Raw genomic sequence first — 16,798 nt, forward strand, 5'->3', positions numbered from 1 at the left:
ATACTACGAGTGGCAGTTACTTCTGGTTTTAAATGTTATGGAACTTCAGTAAAGTAAGGAAGGACTCAAATGCAGAAATTTTAAAAGGTACACTGTCAATCAGTGTTTTCAGTTCACAGTGCCTTCATGTTAAGCAGGGATCAGATGACACTTGTGGTAATCCATACTCTATCTGCATCTCCTTAAGAAATGCGCAAGTTGGTAAATCACTGATTTTAATATGTTGACAGGGCTTCAATGTCCATAATGCATTGCACCTGTGAACAAGTAATTATTGCGTCCTTCCTTTAATACACAGTTCATCAATGCCTTGTATAAGACAGGTATAGTTAAGACCAACTTTCCATAGAAAAAGTGTTTTTTTAACTTGCTGTATCTTAGGTGCCTCTTGACATATCTTCACAAAATTTTCCAAAGTGCCATAATAAGTCTTGTTGTGCGTGGTAAGTTTTGGGGTGATCCGTCAAGCGGGACCAAGAAAAAGGGGGCTCAAAAAAGTGCATTTCCCCTGTTAAGTCCAATAGGACTTGTAGTCGACCCTACAGCCCGAACTGCTGGACAGAAATGCACCAAATTTGACAGAAAGGTAGATGTTGTTACGCAGATTGTGCTTTTCGTTATTTGGTGTAAATTTGTTCAGTAGTTGCCAAAGACAAGTGAAAAAAAATGAAGTTGTCAACCAAGAGCAAAACATGATGGTGGTATAAGTTATGGTGTGTGCTGAATACCATATTCTGTTTAGTTTTGTAAACCATAACTAGCCTTTGCCTGGAGAGCTTTCAATGACTGTCTGGGATTTTTAGTATATACTGCATTCACTTGTCATGTACCCATTAAGTAGAGAGGTTGGTCTGCCTTTCTCTTCAACAAAACACTCACACATTTTACCAGGGCCTGAACCAGATGGTGGCCTTGATCAATTTAGCCTTGTATCTCTAGATCACAAATTCTGAAATTTGTGAATTCTCTTAAACTTGTAAATTTGGCAAATTGTTACCTTTTTCAAATAATATGTCCTCATGAATTTAAAAAAAACTCAGTTGCAGTATTCTAAGTGAATTTTTTGGCTAGTTCTTGCACACATTTTTCATGTTTCTTTGATCACATCTACACCATCAGATGCTTAGAATTGGTTATCTTGCCTCGCCTCTGATTTTTTTTTTTTTACCCAGGCAGTGAATCAGTGACTGATGCCCTATTCGCAAATGTCAAAATGCTGGGGAAAAAGTGTTTATACCACTGATCATCCAAACTAGTTTTTGAAAACATCAAAATGTGATTTATGAGAACTTTCTAACTCACAAGCTTAAATGGCCAAGACCTCTCTAGATTTTAACTCTTAGATAGCTGCCTGAAATATTTTTCAAAAACGAAGATTTAAAGGATTTACATAAGATCTAAAAAAAAAAAAAAAAAGCTAATTTGGCTAAAAATCTCTTAAGTGGTTTTTAATACAACCAAGAGCATAATATCATATGGGAGCTAAAATAGCAAATCCCATCTTTTTTGGACCCCCACAGCCACCCTTTAACTTTTATTCCTTTGCATGAATTCTGCACGTGACACAGAAAACCTTAGCAATTTTGAATATGGTCATAAAGCTGTGAATAAATTAACAGCAATCCAAAGAAAATAAAAATGACCCTTAACTACAAGTGTGCGCAACAAGGGAATCCTTCTTGTATTAGGCATTGTAACCTGGACTTAAACTAGGAAATACTCTTTGCTAATGCCAGACGTTTTAATAGTGCTTTTTGTTTGAGTTGGGGGTAGGGTGGTGTATAAGCGGTCATACTGGACTCCATAATTTGTATGCAGATATACATCAGTCAGCCAAAAAGCCTCTGGGTGCTTGTTGACATGTGATGCATAATAGTTTAAATACTTAAAACAAAATGTCACAGTATACAAAATAAAATCTGAACAAGCATTGGCAAAGCCAATATGTATAGCACTTTGAGACCTATTGGCTTTACCCATGTTTTTTAGTAGGGAAGGGCAATATAGTCCTCTCGGCCAGTGCAATTTTGGCTGTAACGCAGAGTTCTGGCAAAATTCCACCAATCACTAAGTTTCTTCTCATACGAGGCTTGAATACCGGCAAGCTCGCAAGTGCAAGCAAGATTTGGCATCGCCAGTGCAATTTTCAGTCGCTAGGAGGTCATCCAGCAAGATTTTTCCAACACGAGGGGTAGCGACCGTTCAGTCAGAAAGCTGCAGCTCGAGTAGAAAAACTACTTGAGCGGCAGCAAAATCAACCTGAGAAGCTGCGTCCTCTGGCATGCAGCGTGTTGCAGTTCATGCAGATTTTCAGAACAGAACAAGGGTACAGCGATAAATCACAGCTTGAACAGCGCAACATGCTTTTTTCCGCCAGTTTGCGGAATTCCGCTGAATCACAAATTTTTTTGTAACTCCGCAGAGTTGAATCAGTAACTTAAATGAAAATAAAACGTGCACAAGTGGTTTTTTCAGGGTTTTTTTTTTAAAGCAAGTAGAGTAGTGTAAGCAGCAGGGGGCAGAAGCAACTGGGGAATCAGTGGGAAGCTGCAGCAAAACGGGACGCAACAGTAACATGGGGAGGGCAGCAGAATGGCAGCAACACAGGGCAGGGTGGGAGGGGAGTGGAAGCAACACAGTGGTTGGGGTAAGACAATATGGAGGATATAGGTGGGGAAAGCAACAATGTGGAGAGACAAGGATGGAAAGGTTTGAGAGATGACCCTGGCAAACACAAGATTAAGAGAAGCAGAGAGAAGCACACCATTACTGAGAGAGAGAAGGAATGAGGGAGACCTCAAGAACATACACACTAATGTACTACTTAAAACAAAAGAAAAAAGTAGCGCTTGAAAAGCAAGCAGTGGGAGCCGAGATGTCAGCCAATCTTGAGGTAAAGAGGCGATGCTCCATTGGAGGAACATACACAAGACTGACAAGCTGGGACACAAATAAGTAGGCAATTGAGAATGGCAGGCAAACCAAACAATGGTAAGCAATAAGGGTGCTCCTAGCCCTTCTATGTTCTTGGTAAGCCACAATATGTTTCACAACAGACAGCTCATGTGCTGCTAAGTTGGATCTATGTAAAAAGAGAGAAAATGGTACAGGAAATCCACTTTAAAACAAACCAACGTATTGACAAATTAAACATTTTTAATGGAATGCATCCACATCAGTCTTTCTTGCGAAAAAGGCAGATTTTACCTAGCAACTGCAGGCGCAACAAATTAACAATACAACCTTGCAGGGTTGTTTTTGGACCATCAGATACAGTAGCTTTTACAGAAACATTGAGAAGCTAACTACTAGTGGATACCATTACTGAGATATCATCCTCCCAAACTATAGAATACCTTGCCCATTCCAAAAAGCAAGCTATTCACTTTGGTCACTACCAAAAAGCAGCTTTTTCCCGTTCCCAAGTCAGACTGCTACCTCCTCAACAACTACTGGAATTGTTGAAAAGCATAATGCTTTGTAATACGGAAGAGGAAACTCAAGAAAGCAGCTGTGGGCACAACTTCAGCACAATTTAGGCACTATATAAGTAACATACTGGGTAATTGGTCTAGAAGTATGTCCAGGAAACAGTTAAAACTTTCAAAAGTCCCTATAGCAGTAGATCAATCATCTCCACAAATAAACATATCCCAATAAACTAAAGTGATAGAGGCAACAATGCAACCTATCAAGTATGTCAACAGAATATAGTTAAGCACAAATACAACCAGCTTTTAAGAATATGCTTTAGGATTTTGGTCTATAGAGCGATTGACTCCATCGTCAGGATGTTACATGTAAAATCACATTCATTTTGCAATTATTCTAGAGTACTGAGCTGAGAAACATTCCCTACATAGCCGTGCCAAAGGGTAATGCATGGTGCAGAGAAGAATAATTATTCATATGGGTCTCAAAAAATACCAGATCAGTACAAATTAACTCAAGACTAATTATAAAGCCTAGCCATCGTCAGAGCCAAGCTAAGTGTAGACATGGTGAATACGGGCAGATCCAAACCACACATGCAAACTTAATTTCACATAAAGGAAGAGGTACTGGGATCCAACTCAGAGGTTTGGAGACGGACTATACCTCCCTTAGCCCTCGCACCCATTAAGAAATGGACAGCCAGAGCAATCCAGCTGAATGCTCTGGTATTAGAACATAACTTATGGGCCCTCAATGGTCGGACCGCGTCAGATCGCGACGGGGCAATGACCTATAATAGGTTAGGTTGCCCATCTCGAATTGACAACATCCTCCTAGATACACAATCGTGGTCTGCCCTAATTGACATGGAGGTTAGGCAGTCTTCAGATAGTGACCACAATCCATTATGTATGGAAATCCAATGGGTAAAAGGGATTGATACAAGTGACAAACCAGAGATTACCAAAGAAGTTTTTCCCACAAATGGTAATCGGAAACTAAAATGGAATGTGGTCAAGTCTGATGAGGAGAAACTGAAACGTATCAAAGAGTTAGTCTCAGTAGAAACCTGTAGCCTCACAGCAATGGTTTTAGCAACATCTAACCCTCCAGGACCTAGCCTGCTAGCCTCCTATAAAAATCTAATAACTTAATTAGGAGATTTTTTCTGCAAGAGGCCCCAGGTGAATTCAAGGTTAAACCTTGAATCTCATAAGAGCAACCCCTGGTATACGGCATATTGTAGAAAAAAAAGGAAAGCTATCTCTTTAGCAATAAAAAGCAAGGACCCAGCGGCTGTCCGAATGGCTAGAAAGAAGTACACCAGCAGTATAACATTAGCTAAGAAAGATTGGGAGGAGGAGCACTGGCAGCAGCTTAAGGCTGCAGCCCGTGGGAAAAACTCCACGATTTTTTGGAAATTGATCAATGCTCTTGACAGAAGGGGGGTAGAGCCAATTTTAAATCATATAACCGAACAGGATTGGTATTCCCATTTTTTAAATTTATATTGGGAGGATAGTCTGGAAGGCTTAACATTATCCCCAGCCATTGAACCTCAAAGTAAGCTCTGTATGAAGCTAGGCTCCAAGGTAGACCCATTTTCCCAGCGAGAAGTTCAGGATGCCATCTCAAAAATATTACCAGGGAAGGCGGCCGAGCCAGATGGCCTCCCGGGGGATTTGCTACTGCATGATTCTAAACTATGGGCAGAGTTCATTGCATGTTTAATGAATTTGATACAGCATGGTCACCCTGTCCCAGAATCCTGGAAGGGTGCAGAGGTCATCACCATATACAAGAAAGGCGATAGAGATGACCTTGCCAACTACAGACCAATAAGCTTAATAGATACCATCCAAAAGGTAGTTGGCAGGGTCATCATAAATCGTACCGAAACCTGGCTTGCGGACAAGGACATTTTGTCCCACTTCCAGGCTGGGTTTAGGCGCAATGTCGGTGCAATGGACCAGGTCTTTCGATTCTGTGCAGTCTATTGGAAGTCAGTGTCAATCGCCAAGGGTAGTTTATATCTGGCTTTCATAGACTTGAAAACAGCTTTCGATGTTATTCCACGCGCCAAACTCTGGTTAGTCCTATTTGATATGGGTTTCCCCGGCCATCTGTTGCAGTTTATTATAAAACTTCACGAAGGAAATTATGCAAGAATTCGCTGGGGAAGTCAGGGCCAATTGACAGAAAGGGTACCGGTCAACAGAGGAGTGAGGCAGGGATGCGTGATGGCTCCGACCCTGTTCTCCCTCTTTATAAATGGGGTGGTGGACCATTTGAGGGAGGACCCCGCTGATGCCCCCGTCCTTGCCGGCAAGAAAACACCTACACTCCTCTTCGCAGACGATACCCTCCTGATGTCCAAAACCCCCATGGGTTTGCAGAGACTGCTCGATCATTTTAGTATTTTCTGTAAAGATCGTGGGTTGACGGTTAATACCACCAAAACAAAGTCGATGGTATTGTCCGCTAATAAAAAGCACAGGAAGGTTAACCTCTCTTTGAGTGGCACCCGTCTTGAGGTGGTGGATGAATTCGATTACCTCGGAGTGAGGCTTTGTAATAATATGAGATGGAATTCCCATGTCTCTAAAATGGTTTTAAATCTTAAAAGGGCTTCTGGTGCGATATTAAAGAACCAGCTGCTCTCTATGAGTAGACCTATAGCTCCTGCCCTGGCAGTCTATGAGGGGAAAGCGCTAGCATCGGCAGTATAAGGCTCTGAACTTTGGGGTGCGGAGAACACCAAAGCACTGGTAGTGGCTGAAAACAAGTTCATAAGAGACAGTCTCGCTGCCCTCATCGACCCCCTTGAAACCATTATTCTTAGATTTGGGCAAAAGAACGATCTCTGACATAGTCCAAATTCGCCCCTTGTTATTTTGGGTGCGTCTCAGAAGGACCCCCGAATTAGCTAATTATGCTTTAGTGTTGGACGAGCTAATTAATCTGAATGTAGCCAATAAAATAAAATGGCTCAATAATTTAAAGAAGTTGGTGGTATCTATAGGTCTGGGTGAATCTTGGACCTCCCAAACCCCCCCTTCGAAACAAATCGTTAAAAAACTTTAGTGGGATTGGGTTGAGCCAAAGGAATTAAAGAACCCAAATTGGGGTCCCCGAACGAATAACTTCCTTGAACACAAGCCCCTCAGGAAGCTAGAGTCATTTCTGGACTTTATTCAGACCCCCCCCGTGATAGAACTCTGTTTCTGAAATTAAGATATGGTACCCTCTCCCTCAATTCATTTATGGAAGGGTGGAAAGACAGGAGGGAATCTGACCTAAAATGCCCAGGTTGTTCTTGCCCGGAATCTCTTGGCCATTTTTTGTTTGCATGTGTTGCATATAAACAGGCTAGAGTAAAATGGTTGAAACCTGTTTGTAGGGAGCTAGGAGTAAGGGACCACAGATCAGCCATGCGTATTATTTTAACCCCTTCGACGCTCATGACGAGCTGGGCTCGTCATGAGGTAGCCTCCTCGCACGCTCATGACGAGCCCAGCTCGTCATGAATAATGGGTTTTTGCATATTCCAGCACAGCAGGGGAAAATGCGCCGCAACGATGCGGTTAACCAATACTTCCTCCATGTATATTGTTTGTGGGGTCGCCAAATACTTGGCAAGTGCTTGGTTTACCAGGTCCAAACTGCTACCCAATGCTTGATCAGTACTATTAGAAAAAGATCCTTTTATCAATGTTCCCCTTTTTATTTTTCTTATTTTGATTTTAGTAAATGACATCACATATGTTAAGGAATTGTAATACTTGCAATATTGTTTTATGTATTTTTGTATGCTTGTATGTTTGTACTTTTATTAAATATTTTTCGAATAAAGTATTACAACAACAACTAATGAAGGAAAATACTTTTAAATTGATGCCTTGCAAGCTGAGCAACAGCCAACGCAAGATGTTTTCTTGCACAGATCATCAATATGACAACGTGCAATCTGATTTGAAGTCATTACTATAAAAAAACTATTTGAGGATATGAGAATTTGGTTATAAATAATATCCAGAGTTGAAAATGATAATGGGTCATATGGAATCATACATTTTTAATTGTTATATGTGCAATGTATAGATTTTTTATGTCACCGCTAAATCATGCTGCCTCAGAAGTAAATATTACCTGTGTTATTCTTAGTTCTCCTTCAGGGGAACCTCCAATTCAATAATAAGCACTGAACAGTTCCACCCAAATGTGGGATCCTGAAGAAAGTTACTCCCTCTTCGTTAACAATATTTTTTGTGGATACTCTTATCTAAGCTCTGATTCTTTACATCTTGAAAACTCACCCTAGGCACCAGACTGGTCAGGAAAACGTAATTCATTGTTTTTCCTCAACAATAGAGGGGCTTGGTCTCCATTACACTCCAGGAGTGCCGTCCCTGTGACATCAAAAACTCCATAATGCAACCCCATCATCTATGCCGATGAGGCAGCAAGATGAGATTGACATTGGTTAACATATTGTGCAACAAAGGAAATTGGAATTTCTGGCCCACAAGCAGCCATCAATGGGGAGGTGGGAGGAAATCAGTGAAGAATCTGCAGGTAGATACAGTACCCACCAGAAATATTGTAACAGAAGCTAAGTTACTTTCTTCTGATGGCTACATTTACCTTCAAATGAGAATGAGCCCTAGTGCCCTCTGGACAATCATGACCTACAAAGATCTTTGTAGGTCATGATATTGATTTTGATGCATAAAGTTATCTACCTAGATACAGTTATTTTCTGCACTGCTTTCCATTTCTTGTTGCCTACATAACCAACGAAAAGTTAATCATCCTCGCAGATGTCCTTTGTGATATCAATATAAATACACACGATCTTTTGGGGTCCGGCCTATGCAACCTCTTCTCTTCCTTCGCAGGATGAGTGGGTAAGAAAATGTCAGTTCAGCTAATTGACCCAGATGGAAAGGGGTCACCCCAATGAGAAGAAAAGCAGCCCTGACCAACTTAAATAGAAAGTAGAGAATGAGATTTTGACGCATAGTGCTTGCAACTCAATGACAAGTCTGGAGGAAATAATATCAACAAGAAAAACAATATAGTTAAAGGTTGTATTGAACAAATATGAAGATTCTCAAAAGGAATGCCCATCAAAAAAGTAAAAACTAGATTTAAATCCCACTGTGGCGTGACAAACAGTGGAAAGAAACATTGGTCAGATCTTTCAAGAAACACAAATCAATTGGGGGGGGGCATAAAAAGGGACAAATAACTGGGCAGACAGATGAAAGCAGTCAAGCCTGCTAGATACCTTCTATTACTGTACCCACAGCACAGATTCTGTGCTAAACCGAGCAAAACCTTGAGGATGCCAGACACCACACAGGTGATCTGCACACCTAGCAAGAAACCTGTGCCACCTATGGGAGGAGAGAGGTTTGATGGAAATACAATGTGCAGATAAAATCACATACACTACTATCTAGCAGCTTAAATGCAGGCAAGTGTCGTGCTGAATCTCCATGAGTGGTGTAGGTAGTGAACGTGTGGGTGAAAAATAAGTCTCTCTAACTGGGAAAGAAAGTTCACTCAGAGACAAAGATGAACTGGGGAAACTCGACAAAAGCTGCTAAAGAGCTGCCTACCATATCCTTCTCAGCCAATTTGTAGCCACTAGGATTGTCTGGTGGCCAGTCTTGGCAGATCTTCCTCATAACCAAAGGAATCTTGGGTATAATAGGAAACATAGTGGAGAATAAAGTTTCACTTAAAACAGAGAGGCATCCTCTAAAGCTCCTTGCATCGGATGCTGAGAGGAACAGGAATTTGTGAATGCAAATTCGAATAAGAGGTAAAGAAATCCATGTGGGTAACACAGCACAGATTAAAGATACGCTTCACAAACTCTGGGCAGTGACTACACCCAGGGTTGGCAAGATGACAATCATTTGGTCAACTCTGGTGTTCAGTGAGCCTGCCAGATGATTGTTCATGAACGACATTCTGTGTTTGTGCACACAGCATCAGAGCTTCGACAGAGACTGGGACCCTACTCCCCCTTTGCTTGTAGAAGACCGCATAACAGCTGTCCTTCCTGCCAAGACTGGACTAAGTGACTGCCTTGAGCAATAGGCAAATTATCCTCCGTTCAAGCCTAAAGATGTTAAGTCTCTGCTCCTCTGGAGACCAAGGATCTCTTATCTCCAGCTCCTCTAGATGAGCACCCTACTGGAGGCATCTATCACAACTCTGGCCCCGGACAGGGGTTGTGGCAAAAGATGCCCTTCTGGAAAGGTTCTCCCTTCACATCCCACAGGGCAAGCTGCACCGAAAACCACAATGGTGTCCGTGAGGTTGCCCCCATGGTGGAACCAGTGCCTGGGCAGGCAACACTGAAGAGCTCTCATGTTTCAGTGTGCATGTTTTACTAGGATAATCATAGAAGCAAGCAGACCTAGCAGTCGAAGGACACACAGGACTCTAAACTGAGCTCTTTTCTGGAATCTGGAAGCAGTGCATGAATGCCTTGTACTCTCTGGTCTGGTGGAAAGTCTTGGTTCAAAATGGTATCCAGTACTGCCCCTATGAATAGCAGTACTGAAAGGGCTCCATTTGAGATTTGGGCACATTAATAGAACTATCTAGGTTGTGTAGCTGGTATGTCGTCTACTTCACATGTGATCCCATGGTCTCTGGAGTGCTGGCCTTCAGAAGCTAGCCATTCGGGTAGAAGAAAAACTGAGATCCACGACCTCTTGAGATGGTCCACTACAACCTTCATCATCTCTGTGAAGACCCATGATCCCGGTGTCCGGCCAAAAGGAAGGACGACAAACTGGTAGTGAGTCAAGCTACTATAAAACACAGGTCTTCAGGATAAGTTTATACAAATTGTGTGACACCATCAGGTCTCCTTGATCGAGCACCAACAGACTGTGCAAGGGATCGGACCAAGGCCACTGTCCTTTTTTTTTTAACACTGAATCAGGAATAACATCCTTGGACCAACCTCCTGCTCCGGCACCAACTCCATAGCTCCTTTCTAAGCAAGGCTACCACTTCTTACTGTGGAAGGTAGTGTTCCCATGAAAGGTCTGTCTGGGAAGGAGGAGGGATCCAGGAAGGAGACTGATGAAATGGAAGTATATTGCTTTTCCACAATTTGTAAGACCTACTGGGTCCAAATGTGTGCATTTTCAGGCCTGTGTAAAAAGGGAAAGCCAGGCCTCAAAATCAGTGAGGAAGGAAAAAAAACTAGAGCTGCTTATCTGTGGTGGCTGGGGAGGAAGAGAAGGAGGGAGTGACTGAGTAGCCAGATAGCCTCTGCCCTTTCAACGACCCCTATATTATCATACAATGGGGTTCTGTAACAGTTGTTGAGAGAGGGTTGCTTGGTGCTGCTGGAAGTTGAGGTCTCTCACAAAGCCACCGGTGATTCAAAACCCCTGATACTCCTTCCTTTGAGGCTGCAGACAAAGGAAACAGGCCTGCCTTAAAGCATTCCAAGGCAGAGTCTTCCTTTTCCCTGACCAGTTTGTTGCCGTCAAGGGGAAGGTCCATTACCCAGACCTGAACATCTTAGGAGAACACAGAATTTCTCTATCAGGCGTGTCTTAGGAAAGCCAAGGATGTCCCCATTGAACTGCCGATCAAATCAGCCATGTCCAGACCAGATTGGATTACCTGTCCAGATGCCACTTGGCCACCTATGATGAAATCTTGGAAGTGAACCTTAAGTCTCTGGGGAAGATTAGGGATAAGAGTATCTGCTACATCGCAGTGTATGTGCACACAGCATCCCAACAGATACCCGGATTTAAGGGCTAGACTTCGTCACAAAGATTTTCTGGGTCCAAGCCTCTATTTTTTACTTCAACTTACTATCCACTGGGGAGAAGTACCAAGAATCACTTTAGACCGGGATGAAGCCTGTGTACAAGGTTTTCCAGGAAGTGTGCTCTTACAAAAATATGGCGTCTCCCGGGGCAGGTTTATACTTCCTGATACACCTAATAGAAGTGTCAGGTGTCAGGGTTGGCTTGGTCCATGTAGCCATTATATGGTCTGGGAGAGCCTTCTTAAATGGTAGAAGTGGCAACATGATGTGGGCAGAAGGCTGTAGAACCTCTGCAAGGACTTTAGACTTGGTTTCCACAGTATGCAGAGTTATCTTCAGACGTCTGCGGCCTTTTCTATTATGGAGTGTGTAGTGTGCGATTTTCACGCGTGGACATTCCATGGGTTGTTGTTTCGGGCTGCCCGTTGGCGCGCGAGCTGCTATGTGAGTTGACAGTTGGTAATGACAGTTGAGATGGCCAGAAGTCAAATTTGTAGCCAAAGTTTAAGCCAAAGAAATCCTCAACTTCAGAAAGGAGGTTTTCATGCGGGAAGGATTTCCCAAGACTTATTTATTACAACGGTGTGCTGTTTATATCTGCCGATGTTGAAGAATTCCACAGAGAATCTTCAATCAACCACCTCAAAAACTCTCCATCATCCTCAAACTAATGGGCTTGTAGAGAGACTTGACAGTAATTGGGGACTGTCCCACAACAAAGTTATACCTACGGCTGACAGAACCACGCCTCACACATCCACCGGCGTTTCTCCTTTCAAATTAATCAAAGGCAGGAAGGCCTGCTCTGACTTAAGACCAGCATAGATATCTAAGTGGTTCAAACGTAAGACCCCTGTCCACAAGCTTGATGTGATGGTTAGAAACAAAGTTAGAGACGTACAATCCAAACAAAAGACATTCTTTGACTCAAGGAAAAATTTCTCCTAAAGTAAGTTCGCAGTAGGTGACATGGTGAGAATAAAGAAACAAAGTTTTGTAAGGAAACGGGACTCCAAGTTCAGTGAACCGGTTTGTATTGATAAAATCTGTGGCAGTGCTGTTCGTGTCAATCAGCAAAATTGGTGGAACATGAACAAGATTGTTAAAGTCCATGACAAGGTTTTTTTTTAATAAACTTTATTTTTCCAATTTGTAAGATAATACATAACAGTACATGTCCACAGCATTCACGGTGAAGTAATATACAGCTGCAATAGCTCTTTACAGCAATTGTCCATTTTACAGCACATTAGGTGACATCACACAATTAATTAGTAAAGTACTAACAAATATGGAGCACAGAGACAAGCACAGGAGCTTATGTGGATTGCGTTAGGAGCATTAATAATAATAATACTGAATTTTGTAAAGCGCGAACGGCTACCTCCGGAGGAAGTGTCCCGGCGCTCGGTGAGCAGTAAAAACCAGAGTGATAGGAGATTAAGATTATTGCGTGAAAAGCCAGGTTTTCAGTAATCTCCTAAAACTGGGTTCTGAGGATGCCTGTTGTATTTCAGGCGGCAGGGTATTCCAAAGAAGTGCCGTACTTGCGGAAAAAGTTCTGCCGCCCAAGCGAGGCCTTTTCATTTGAGAGACGCGAAGAAGAACCTGGTGGTTAGAACGGAGGAGTCTAGTCTGAGAGTATCTAGGCAATCGTGTTTTTAAATAGTTTGGGCAGGTTCCGTATAAGGCTCTGTAGGCCAGAGTGAAAGCCTTGAATTTTATCCGGCTGGCCACAGGTAGCCAGTGTAGCATGCGTAAATGTGGAGAAATGTGGTGTTTAAAAGGAACATGCCTTAACAGTCTTACAGCCGAGTTTTGAATGGTTTGCAACCTTTGTTTCAAAAATTTCGGGAGGCCTAAATAGCATAATCAAGCCTCGAGGTGACCATAGCATGGATCATCGTCTTTCGGCATCCCTCCGGAAGCAGTTGAAGAAATCTCCGTAGGTTCCTAAGTTTGCTTAGGCATCCTCCGGCGACCTGCTGTATGTGAGGGGCAAAAGATAGACCATCATCCCATGTAACCCCCAGGTTTTTTGCCTTTGAACTGGGAAACTGTGCAGGGCCCATCTCGGCCGGCCACCAGAACTCGGCTGGAGGGTGGGCGCCTTTCCCGAAAAAGATCACCTCCGTTTTTCCCGCATTCAATTTCAGTTTATTGGTATTCATCCAGCACGCCACATCATGAAGGCAGCCCTTGAAATTAACAAAGGCTGCCTCCGATACCTCAGAGTATGGAAAAACCAATCGGGTGTCGTCAGCGTAGGAAATTGCAGTGACTCCCCAATTGGCAATCAATGTGAACAGCGGGGCCAAATAAATATTAAAAAGCAACGGGCTGAGAGCCGACCCCTGTGTGACCCCGCAGTTCAGTCTCCTGGATTTAGACGAAAAGGCGCCCAGAGCCACCTTCTGAGATCTGTCGGACAGATAAGAATGGAGCCATCCAAGGGCTTGAGCCCGATCTCTTCTAGACGTTGTAGAAGCCTGCCGTGATCTACCGTATCAAAGGCGGCCGATAGATCCAGGAGCACCATCATTGCCGATGCTCCTGAATCCAGCGACCACCTAACTGACTCGGCCACCTCGATCAGGGCGGTCTCGGTGCTAAAACCGGATATAAAACCTGATTGAGTTTCATGGAGCTGTAAACAAACAGGGGGAGAGGAGGATATTAGAGACTAGGTCGTCCTCCTAAGAGTCAATAAGAAACAAAAGCGGGTCCCAGTCCTGGGACCCTGAGACCTAGCTCAGTTCAGGTGTATGGTTATGTTAAATCATAATACCTTAAAGAAAGAAAAATTTCTTTCTAGTGTCCCCTCACTCACCGGGGTTTCCCCACGGTGACATGCTTCATCATTGGGGCCCTCCCAGTTCTCTACGAAAAGGGGCGTGCTGCGACTCACGAACTACGTAGGTGCACTTTAGTGTGAAATGACTATGTGTGGTGCAAAAAAGAATAATAAGTGGAATGGGTGTGTGTGAGTATTAAAAATACCATACCTAGTGGGCCTAACTGTTTTATTGAGCTCCTATGTAGGTATATTAAAAGTGGGGTTAATGTCACTGTAGGGCAACCTATAATGTGGTTGACTCAGTGATCAATATGGTCGACATGTTTCATGCTACCCCCTAGCATTTCTTCAGGACCATGCAGGGACCAGCCCTGCATATGCCACTCCTAAATCCCAATAGTGGGGATAGTGAATAAATCAAAAAGATAAAGCAATATTATTTGCATGCATTTCTAGTAAAATACATACTTTTGTTCCTCTCAATTGGTAGGTGCTGTAAAATAAAGCACATTGTTAATGACAGACCTTCCCCTCAGGGAGGTACACATAGTACATTGCCAGCCACTCTCATTCTGTGTGTATAAAGAATGATTTGCGCCATATTGGCGCGTGCAGGCTTTCTTTAGTCAAAAAACGTCGTGAACCTTGTTCGTGAATTCACACAAATAAACAAGACAGGACTTATTGTGATCAAAACATAACAAACCCAACATATACAAAGTACACAGATTAAGAGAAACTCCAATAGTTACTTTTTAAAGTGAGAAATGACACTTCCTGGTCACTCTGGGGGGTCGATTTCACTTATGGGATACACTGCTGGAAGGACGAGGTACACATTGAAAAAAAGTCGTTATGTCGGAAATACCGCTTCCGTGAATAAACACGTAGTATTTTAAAGTGGCTTTTCCGTCGGAAAAACAGATTTAGTACTTACATCCTGTATGGTGAAATCGCGTATTTCTACCTACTCAGTACACCTCCCCGAGACCGCATCTTGCCTTCTTCCCGCCTGGCGGTTGTATTTGTTTGTTCCGGTATTGGAAGAGGGAAGGTACGCCCTCAACCACTAGACCGGTCTAACTATGGCGGCCATCTTAGAAGTATGCCTCAACCCGCGGGTGCCCAGAAAGAGAGGAGGGTTTTGTTTATCTGGGGATTTCACCAATTCCGACTGCGTCGGTTCGAGAATGGCCATAGTCTCGGTTATATCAATATGTTTTATATGTTATTAGCAGATTCACAGAAATTAAGTGAAAAATATCGCAACAAAATTAAATCGAGGCAAAGTTGAAATCATCGCTTGGTGTATAAAGTCTAGTTCAGTGCAGACCCGAGGTGTGTTATAATAGTTCCTCCGTCTGGTTACTTAGCCTCATGTCAGTCAGGGGCATGTCTAATAGGTTTTTAGGAAAAACAAAATTTGGAAATAGAATTAATTGACGATTGCTAATCGTAATAAAAGGTATAACTGGTGTTGGTGGCATGCCGCTTGATAGTGAACGATATATCAGACATATATTAAAGCGGCCAAAAAACTTGGCAAAGGGGTCTCATTTGGCTATGCTTCAGGTTGGTATTGCACTTATTCTGTAGAATTGCAGATGGAGAAAAAAGCATAATCGTGAACCCTACATTATATAAATGCACCCCAGGGAATGTCATTGTTCAACCCGTGGGTGTCCGTACGTAATCTGTACACCCATCGTTGTTCGCGTTCATGTAGGAACCTCTCTTGGTTTTCTTTGGTTTTAGCTGTTTCCAATACCACCCACCTCATGTCATTGGGGGTGTGATTTGATTAGATGAAGTGATTTGTCATTCTTGTTGTAGTCCTTTTGCACCTGATGGTGCTGCGATGTTCCACTATCCTAGTGCTCACTTTGCGTGTAGTCATCCCGATGTAATGCAAATTGCAAGTGCATGTAATCATATACACTACTCCGCTGGTATTGCAATTTGACATTTGTCTCAATTCCCATTTGCTTCCATCGTTGAAGATCACATTTTTCGTGTTGGTTGTCAGATGGCAGACGCTGCAATTGTTGCATGCATAATGGCCAGTGGGTAGGGTTTGTTGTCTAGCAGGAGGTTGGTTGGATCTTGGACGTGTGTGGACCAAATGGTCTTTGAGGCTCTTGGCACGTCGATGGCTGAACATTGGGGTTGGTATGGTTAATTCTCCACTGTTTACAATAGGCCAATGTTTTTTCACTATTTTAGTGACTTGGTCTGATACCTTTGTGAATGTGGTAATACAGATTGGTCTCTGATTCTCATTTGTGTTCCTCATCTTTGGTTCCAACAGTGCATGCAGTGGCATATTTAATGGCATAAATATATGCCAGTCTTAAACCTACCTCCCTGTTCTTTTTAGGCAGGGAGATCTTTTAATACATTATACTTGACTCAAACCACATTCGAGATCCATCATTCCTCGCACTCGAAACGCAAATCAGTACATCACTTCGAGAGAATAAAGGAGCCCTGCCGTCTAAGTTCGGGTAAGTTAGGTTAAACTTACCTCGCTCCCCGAAGTATATCACTATAATGACATAGATGTATGCCCTTCCTAAATCTACCTTTTCAATTGTCTTTTCAGGCAGGGAGATCTTTTAATATATTGTATTTCATCCTAAGTCCAGCAAGGAGCTTGAAGTTAAATTTTTATTGGGGTAAGATTGACTAACTTTCCGTTGTCTACAAATAGTTTAAAGAAGAATTAGAAATAGTTCACTAGACAGATGTCA

General features: G+C 42.7%; 1 protein-coding gene across 4 annotated transcripts in view; it reads right to left on the reverse strand.

The window, feature by feature from the left end:
* R3HDM2 (R3H domain containing 2) overlaps positions 1-16,798 on the reverse strand; it is a 906,692-nt gene that overhangs the window by 502,045 nt on the left and 387,849 nt on the right. The gene's annotated exons all lie outside the window — the stretch shown is intronic.

The sequence above is a fragment of the Lissotriton helveticus genome, chromosome 1_1 (assembly GCF_964261635.1).
Source record: "Lissotriton helveticus chromosome 1_1, aLisHel1.1, whole genome shotgun sequence".
In the NCBI taxonomy this organism is placed as follows: Eukaryota; Metazoa; Chordata; class Amphibia; order Caudata; family Salamandridae; genus Lissotriton; species Lissotriton helveticus.